Source organism: Microtus pennsylvanicus, chromosome 4, assembly GCF_037038515.1.
Source record: "Microtus pennsylvanicus isolate mMicPen1 chromosome 4, mMicPen1.hap1, whole genome shotgun sequence".
NCBI classification, from domain to species: Eukaryota; Metazoa; Chordata; class Mammalia; order Rodentia; family Cricetidae; genus Microtus; species Microtus pennsylvanicus.
Genome location: NC_134582.1, coordinates 122089549 through 122098831, shown reverse-complemented (window position 1 = coordinate 122098831; position 9283 = coordinate 122089549). Strand labels below are relative to the sequence as shown.

Sequence of the window (9283 nt, the reverse complement as noted above, 5' to 3'; positions counted from 1 at the left end):
CCATACTCATAAAATAAAATAAATACATTTTAATTGAGATTTTAAAGCAAAATCAATTTGTTCTAATATATAGACTTCCATCTGGGTTTTCTGTTTGTTTTAAAATATTTTTGTTTATTTGCGTGTTTTGTTTTGGTTTGTTTTTTTGAGACAGAGTTTCTCTGTGTAGCTCTAGCTATCTGGAATTCACTTTGTAGACAAGGAGGGCTTCGAACTCAGAGATCTGCCTGCCTCTGCCTCCCAAATGCTGAGATAAAGGCATGCATCACCATGCACAGCTTAAAAAAAGAACTTTTATTTTGTTCTGTTTCTAGCTTCTTACATAGCCTCTTAGATCAATGAACCTAGTTCAAATTTTCAATGAACACAAACATTTTTAAATGAGAGTTTTCTTCTTCCTACTTTGAAGGACAGTATGAGATGGGTGAGCTGCAGAGCGAGTCTCCAAGGGAGCCCCAGCACAGAGAAGCCCTGGGAAATTTTCTAGCAGTGTTTAGCAGCCTGAAGGGACAGCAGGAAGCAAATGGCAGCATTAATCAAAAATAGGACATTAGTTAATCCGAAACAAATATTAGCAGAGCAGATGCTCCAGAAGAAAGCAGCACCAAGGGGTGTTTGGGACCAGAAGGAAAGTGGGCAGATCAAATGCTCTGGCATGAAAAATGGGCAGAAACTGGAGGCTGGCGTGAAGGAAGGTAACAAAGTGGTGGGTGCCCTCAAAGGAAAGCGGCTTAGATAAGGTGACAATTTGCTTAAACTGATAATTTGATTATGGCTTTGTGTGGTGTGTATAATGATACTTTTGCTGTTGTTTTGAGACAGGGCTTCTCTATGTAGTCCTGAAACTCACTACGTAGACCAGGCTGACCTTGAACTCAGAGAAATCCTCTTGCCTCTGCCTCCCGAAGTCTGGGAATAAAGGCATGCTCCAATCATGCCCAGCTGGTGATACTATTGATGTCACGAAGGGTAATTTTTGTTTTCCTGGAATATATATATATTTTCTTTATGCATATGGCATAATTTTATTAGTCACTTCTTATTTTACTTTTTATTTTTATTTATTTTATTTAAAACAGATTTATTCCATTTTTTAAGACAAGGAAAACAAAACTATAAAGTCCTAAGAAATGCTCTCCTGTACGATCTCAAGCTGTTTTGAGTGTACACAAAATGCTCACAAACACACACGAAAGGCTTCAGCACGTCTTCTGTAAGTTCTGCTGCAGGGAAAACAATGTTCACAAACATACAACTTTCTTCTGCGCCGACTTTCAGAGGATTCCTGAGTCGCATGCTCTTATGTCACCCGTACAGATGCTCACTCACTTTGAATGAGGTCGCTGCCAATACATACACCGGTTCCCTTAACTTTATCCTCACAGTAAGCCAATGCCTGTTATGCAGCCATCAGAGGCTTCTCTGTAAATTACACAGGGTTGTAGTCCAGTTTGGACTCTAGGTTCTTAGAATCAGCCACTTTTCTGACTGCTTTCGTGAAGTCTTCCTGAACTACAAAGTTATGATGGGCACGAATCGCAAATATACCTGCTGCGGTACCAACATCCCTCAGGTCTGCTTCCCTAAAGCCGTCTGGAAGGCTTACAGACACTTCGTGATCTATTTCACCATGCCTGTAATGGGGCCCGTGTGGAGTTTCAATAGACCTAATCGTGCTTGTTCATTTGCTAAATCAATACTTGTTTTTCTAATATTCCTGGATGCAACAAAGCTGGATCCAGTGTATCTGGTCAGTTTGGGGTCATGATCGTTTTAACTCTGTGCAGAATGTTGAATCCATCCTTTTGATTTAGTGACTCCATTAAAGTTCTCTGAATCTCGCTGTCAGCTGATGTACAGTCTGAAAACCGATGGCCACCAATGGCATCTATTTCATCCATAAAGAAAATGAATGGCTGATGGTTCCTGGCATAATTAAACATCTCTCCAGTCAAACAAGCACTTTCACCAAGGTACTTGTCTATAATAGAACCTTTAGGATTCTATAACCTTTAGGAAGTTGCAGTTGAGCTGGCTGGCAACCACTCATGCCAAGAGTGATTTCCTAGTGCTTGGTAATCCATATGGCAAACAGCCTTTTGGAGTATTATTCCTACATACTTGGATAATTCTGGGCTTGGAAGAAGCGATTCTATTACCTCTCCTAATTGTTAGGGTCCGAGAGAAGTCTCCAAAGAAGACCAACAACCACGTATGCAATAATAATAAGAGCGCTTTATTAATTCTAATGTTGGGGTGGCACTTGGCGACCCCCAAAGAAGGTCCTTTTAAGCAGAGTTAGGGGAATTCCAGAGAGAAGGGATTAACCTGGGGCTCATTGGTAGAGGAAAGATTAGTGTGGGGGCTGATTGGTGGGAGGTCCTAGTGGTTAGGGACCTTCCAGCAACAGAGTAGGGAAAGCTATCTTTAAAATGCAGAAATCTGGGGTCATCTGCTGAGCTTGCAGAGGGGCTTTGGGGTCTGCTGAGCTAGCAGAAGGGTTTGTGGGGGTGCTTGATCATAGTCACCTATAAGTTGTGGTTTTCATGAGACCTGCTTGCTCAGCTTTGGCCCATTCTAGTGAAGTCAAACTAAGGTCTGGTCTCTGCTGCCCCCAGCCCCAGCCTTTTCACTAATTCCCAATTCTGTGCTGACAGTCCTTCAACCTCAGAATAAGAAACATTTCCAGGATCCTCGTGAGACATGTCGTAAACTAGATCTCTCTTGGCAAATAGCTCATGATGGGTAGTGTAGTCACATCCAAAACAACTCTTGTTCCTGGCTTCAGCTTACTTCTATCAAGCTGCCGATGACAACCTATGGCATACGTTGGTCCATCTGTTGCTTTAACAATGAGTTGTTCTTCTGCTAACTGTTGAAGCACTTCATCCACGATCTGCCCAACACTTTGTAGTGTCTTCAGATCTTTGTCAGGCTTTTCATACCACTTTGTAAGTTCTAAACTTTTCCTTAGTTTCTTAAGGTGACAGCAACTCTCCTAGCCTTCTAGCCCTTTCTTGCAGTCGTCCTGAAGTACCTTATATTAGGGTCCTCTGTGAGGAGAAGCCATTGCTCATCTTGCTTTTTATTTTTGAAACGGGGTCTCCCATTCAAGCTGGAGCTCATGGTTTTGGCCAAGCTGGGTGGCCGTTTCTTGTACTAGGGTTACAGACATGCATGACCATGCTCAGATTTTGCATGAGGGAGGTGGATGCAAACCTAGGTGCTCATGTTTGTGCATCAGGGACTTTCCCCACAGATCCATCTCCCCAGTCCTTTCTCTCATACATCTTTAAACACTTTTGTCCACCTAACAGAATATTTCAAGTGTTTTAATTATATTAATTTTCAATTGTGAGGCATTGTTTTTTAATTTTTAGACTTTATGTGTATGGGTGTTTTGTCTGCAAGTGTGTCTGTGTATCATGTGCAGGTCATGTGACCAGGGAGGCCAGAAGAGGGCAGCAGATTTCTGGGATTGGAGTTAAAGTTGTGAGCTCCCACACAGTTACTGGGAATCAAACCCAGGTTTCATAGAAGGCCAGCCAGAGCTCTTAACTACTGAGTCACCTCTCCAACCCTCTTCCAAGTCATTTTATAGACCCATTACCAACCTGTGATGTTTATAATCGCAAAACTGTAGAAGCAAACTAAATTGCCCACAATGAAAGCTCACAAAATTCAACTATGTTGGATAAAAATAATTTAATTGAAGGATCCTGCCTTTTTTAAACTACAGAGAACATATATAAAAGATATTTGCTGATCTTGTTTCTTTTGTGACTAGATGGATCTATAATTATTTTTAAAAATTTTTTACCTTCTATATCTTCTAATTTCTTATTTTACGCATGCATTACTTTCATAGCAAAAATAATGAAAAGGATAATTATTTTTAGAGATGCAGAGTTCTCTGGAATTAAATTAAATTAAACTTCTCATCTATCAGTTAATGCTTCTTTTGCCTGTTTAACAATATTTCCATCAATCTTTAAATACATTAATTGGTTGAAATTTAGGCTTCTCAATTAAGATTTTATTTTCTGTTTTAGTTTCATTTTTTTTTTCACTTCTGGGTAGGAAGCTGGCAGCCCGAAGATCCTAGGAGATTGCCCTAGCAACCCCCCTGCCCAGGACGGATGTACAGCTGAGGTGTCGCTCAGTGACAGCGTATCTGCTTAGCAGGAGTCAGTCTCTGGACCTCATCTGCAACACTGTGTAACCCAAAGTAATTTTTGTGCATGCTTGACGGCTTTCATGTGACTAGATTTTCTTTTTTTTCATTTTTAAAAATTTATTCTTCTCTCACATATTACATCCCTACCTCAGTTTCCCCCCCTCCTCTTTTCCCAGTCCCTTCCTCCAACCTTCCCATTCCCCCAGATCTCCCTCCTCCATTTCCCTTCAGGAAAGACCAGACCTTCCAGGGATATCAACTAAGCATGCCACAAGTTACAGCAAGACTAGGCACCTCCCCTCATGCCAAGTCTATGTGGGGCAGTAGAGGAAAAGGGCTCCAAAAGCAGGCAAAAGAGTCAGGATAGCCCCACCTCTACTGTTAGGAGTCCCACAAGAAAATCAAGCTACACAGCCATAACATATATGCAGAGAACCTGACTCAGACCCATACAGACTCCCTGGTTGTCACTTCAGTCTCTGTGAGTTCCTATGAGTCCTGCTTAGCTGATTCTGTGGGCTGTGTTCTTGTGGTGTCCTCTACCCCTCTGGCCGCTACAATCCTTCCTCCCCCTCTTCTGCAGAATTCCCCAAGCTCCACCTAATGTTCAGCTGTGGATCTCTGCATCAGTTGCTTGATGAAACCTCTCTGATGAAGATGGTGTTAGGCTCCGGTCTACTCATATAGCAGGATCTTTTCACTGACTTTTCTTCTTCTTCTTCTTCTTCTTCTTCTTCTTCTTCTTCTTCTTCTTCTTCTTCTTCTTCTTCTTCTTCTTCTTTTCTTTCTCTTTCTCCTTCTCCTTCTCCTCCTCCTTTTTTTTTGCCAGTCATGTCTGTTGTCTGTTTCTATCCTGGGTCTCTGGCTATCCAACCTCCTTCCTATTCCTGCCCATTAAGGCAGTATTAGGCTTGGGCTACCTCTTGTGGCAAGGGCCTCAACTTAGACCAGTCATTTGTCGGTCACTCCCACAAGTTCTGGGCCTCCTCTGGCTATTTTTCATTTCAAGTTTGTGCATACATACACCTAAAGTGGGGAGATAAAAGTCCTTATCCTTTCAATCCTGAGATGCCCACCCCTCAAGCAGTGAAGCAAGCACTTGATCTTGGTAATGTCTGCTTGGAGGACTTCCGTCCTTCCCACTAAGTCCTTTAGTACATACCCAAAGTACATGAGCAGAAACAAGTCTTTGATGGGGAGTACAGCTCTGAGTGGTGACCTTCATGTGGTCCCCAGTGTGTGTGATCAGGTCATCAAAGCCATGTAAACCAAGGAGGGGCACGATCGGGAAATGAGTGTATCTGTGATCTGAGGGTTTCAAGGGATTAGTAACCCTTTCGAGCCACACTCTCTCTGCGCTCTCTGAAGCAGAAATGATGCAAGGTGGCACGGCTCAGCACAGATGTTAAGACATGGCTAGGACGGTAGAAGAGAATTGCAGATAGAAATCTTAGCGTCGGACAGCGTTTATTCCTAAGCGTTCAGGAATTATGTCCACTTTTCATGATGGAAAAGTGAGGCTCACAGAAGTTAGAGAATTTCCTGAGGCTATACAACTGGTGGGTTACTGAGCTGTAATGAGAACTGAGGTCTGCCTGGCAGAAGTTGGTGTGGGTTTTTTTTTTTTTTTTTGTACGTTCAGCCGCCTTATGGGAAGACAATGAGGGTCACGGCAGTGACGCTCTCTGCCAGGCATACTTCTGACTTAGAGTCTCACTGACAGGCTCCCCTTGTCCCCATTCTAACTAGTAACACTGGAAGAACTCAGTTACGTATTCACTCTAATGTATTATTCCTAAGGTCTATATGCTAGTTGTTACATACCCATTTGCAAATGAAGAATTGACAGTTTCAGGAAGTTTCTGCCTAAATCCATAAATATTCATTCAAATCCATAGGTCCTAGATTTGGCTCCTTTCTCCACCACAGAAAAATAGCAATGCTCACCAGCTTTTTGTTACTGTCAACAAATACCTGAGATAATAAGCTTATGCAAATAAAAAGTTTGGTTTGGGTTACAGCGTTGAAGGTCTTAGTTCACGTTTGGTTGGCTCTGGTGCCATAGGGCTGTGCTAATACAGTTACATATTGGTGGGTGGTTGGCAGAGGAGCTCTGTCCACTTCCTGGCAGAGGGGGGTGAGTAGTTAATGTTGGATGTCTGCCTCTCTTATTCTGCACCCCCTCTTCTTTCTTTTCTTTCTTTCTTTCTTTCTTTCTTTCTTTCTTTCTTTCTTTCTTTCTTTCTTTCTTTCTTTCTTTCTTTCTTTCTGAGGCAGGATCTCTCATTGACCTGGAACTACAAACTCAGCTAGACTGCCAGGCCCACGAGCTCCTCCTGGCACAGGTGTGACAGGGTGGATACCACCACCCTAGGCTTTTGATGTGGGTCTAGGGATTTGAATCAGGGCCTTGTGCTTGTGCAGTAAGCAGTGCACCCACTGAGTCATTTAGCTCTATTTATCTTTATTACTAACGACGTTCTCGTATGACTCTAAAATATTGATATGGGGGGCCAGGTAGTGGAGATGGCTCAGAAGATTCAGCACTTGCCACGAAAGCCCGATGACCAAAGTTCAATCCCCAGCACAGTTGTGAAAGCCACTGGGTGTGGTGGCCTGCCTATAATCCTAGCACTCAGGAGGACAAGCCAGCTAGCCTGACTAATCAAGAACTCCAGGTTCAGTGAATGGCACTGCCTCAATAGATAAAGTGGCGTAAAGTCAAGCAATACGTTCACTGTAGACCTCTGGGAGCCACATCGGCACACACGCCTCCTCACACACAATCACACATCTTCACAGGCACATACACCACGCACACAAGCAACAGAAAGAATGATTTCTTAGATTTTTAAAATTGAATTCCATTTTAGAATTATGAAGTCCAATTTCTTAGAAATTCAATATAGATTAGAACTGTAATTCAGAAATTAAGAACTTGGTTTGGCTTTGACTGTCATATCCAAAGCTTTGCAACTATCTAGGTTTTGGTTGTTGTTTATGTGTGGTTTTTCTGTTGGGGGGGTGATTTTTTTTCTTTTTCTTTTCCTTTTGAGACGGCGTCTCTCTGTGTAGTCCTGACTGTTCTGGAACTCACAGAGACCCACCTGCCTCTGCCTCAAAAGAGCTGGGATTACGGATGTCACCACCATGCCCAGATAATTGTCTGCGCTATTTGAAGTCGTAGCCCAAAGGAACCTTTTTCTCCCTGTAAGCTGCTTCTGTCAGGCGTTTGTCACAGTGACAGGAAAACGAACTGAAGTCGTCTTCATCCCACCCTCACCCGCAGGCAAGTGAGGGGCCCTTCACACCCACTGCAAAGGAGGAAAGGACTTAACTTCCTTTAGAGAAGCAAGATTATTATAAAGATGCATGCTGGAAATAGACAGAAGTCCTTGTGGATGTCCCTGAGGTGGCCTTGAAGGACAGTGGTGAAAGTCCTTCTCACGGGCCGATTGATGGAAGCGGTACTTTGTGTGGAGAGAAGACATGGCCTGAGGATACAATAGACTCCTGTTCATCAGTGTAGGTGATTTGACTCATGGTTGGGGATATGAAAGAGAAGGTATTGAAAGGCTGGGGATGAAGAGATCTCGTGGACATGAAGCATGAGCTCTGTTGTGACTTGTGTCTTTGATTCCAGAAAGCTTCCACCACAAAAGCAGAACTAAATGATTCAGCAGAAGTTGCCATGATGAGATGACATTAGTCAGCCATGCTCGTGGATCACCAAAGTGCTGGCATGCAGTCACTGCGTGAAAGGACCAACATAGCAGACATGGAGGCTCTCCAGGAGCCCAGGGACACAAACTCCCTCATACCTAAGCTGGTCATATCTCATCCTGCACCGCTTAGCAGTTCCTGGCTAAAGGAAACTAGAGTAGTTTGCCAAAGTGTGTCTTTAAAATTCCAACTCAGAAGTGATGCTCTGTAGTATTGTCTTCTGTGCGCTGCGGTGGCAGGGTCACAGGGGCATGGCCGCCGTAACCTGATGTGTTCTAGACAGAGAGCTTTGGGGTCTGCCTGTGGGTTTCAGTCTTGCTTTAGCCAGCTATTTCTTGCTCTACCTCACTTCTCCCTTTTAAAAGAAAATGGTTTTATTTTCCTGTGTCTTTGCGTATTAGAAGCATGACACTTTAAAATATTACATTTATTGATGTAGTTATCATGTGTTATATGTGTGACTGTGTGTGTGCACGTGCACACACGTGCATAGGCCAGAGATCAGAATCAGATATCTTCCTCAATTACTTTTTATCTTTTCATTGACACAGAGTCTCTCACTGAATCTGAAGCTCTCTGAGTTAGGTAGCCTGGCTATCCAATGACCACTAGGGATCCTCCTCCTCTCTCAGCTTTTTCAACACTGGGATTACTGAGACACACAACTGCTCCCAGCTTTTTCCGTGAACTCTGGGGTTCCAAACTCAGGTCTCCATGCTTGTGCAAACACTACCAACTGAGCCGAAACCCTAACGCCATTAACTAAGACTTTTTAAATGCCAGATGTAGAGGTGTTCAAAACATTTAGAACTGAGTAGAGGAGAGGTGAGGATTTTTTTCTTTGCGCTGTCCTGGTAGTCAGGTACGGGTCTTTAAATTGCCCTTTCTACTATGAAAATGGCCTATGCAAATGGGCACGAGGGCACACAAAGGGCTCTGTGGGCTGCAGGAACCCCAAAGAGGTCAAATGGGTGATTGAAGTGGCTATGTATAGCACACTGAGACACCAAAGCTTACATCACATAGATCTTCAGGGACGGTCACCAGCTGCAATTGTACTTTCTTTTATTTTTCTCAAAAGAATCACTATTTGAAGATAATTTAGAATGAACATATGAACATAGATTGAACACAACTTCATCTTAATTTATGAAACTGGGAAATGCTGGGACCTTTGTGACTAACTTGTCATCAGCTGTTCTGGATAGACCCTCTTATCAAGAGCTAGTACCATAAGATTCTGTCCACCTTTGGGCTCCTGACTGACAAGGAAGCAAGAAGAAAGAGGGGTGTTAGAAGAGGATCCTTTCGCACTTAGGGGGATAAGGCAAGTTATCCTTTAGTTATCTTGCACTGACCACTAAACCTTTATGGAGTTCCCTT

The 9283-nt window shown here is 43.1% G+C and overlaps 1 pseudogene; it reads right to left on the bottom strand.

The window, feature by feature from the left end:
• Window positions 1-1429: 1429 nt before the first annotated feature.
• On the bottom strand, window positions 1430-7720 carry LOC142849073 (26S proteasome regulatory subunit 10B-like; annotated as a pseudogene).
• Window positions 7721-9283: the final 1563 nt, after the last annotated feature.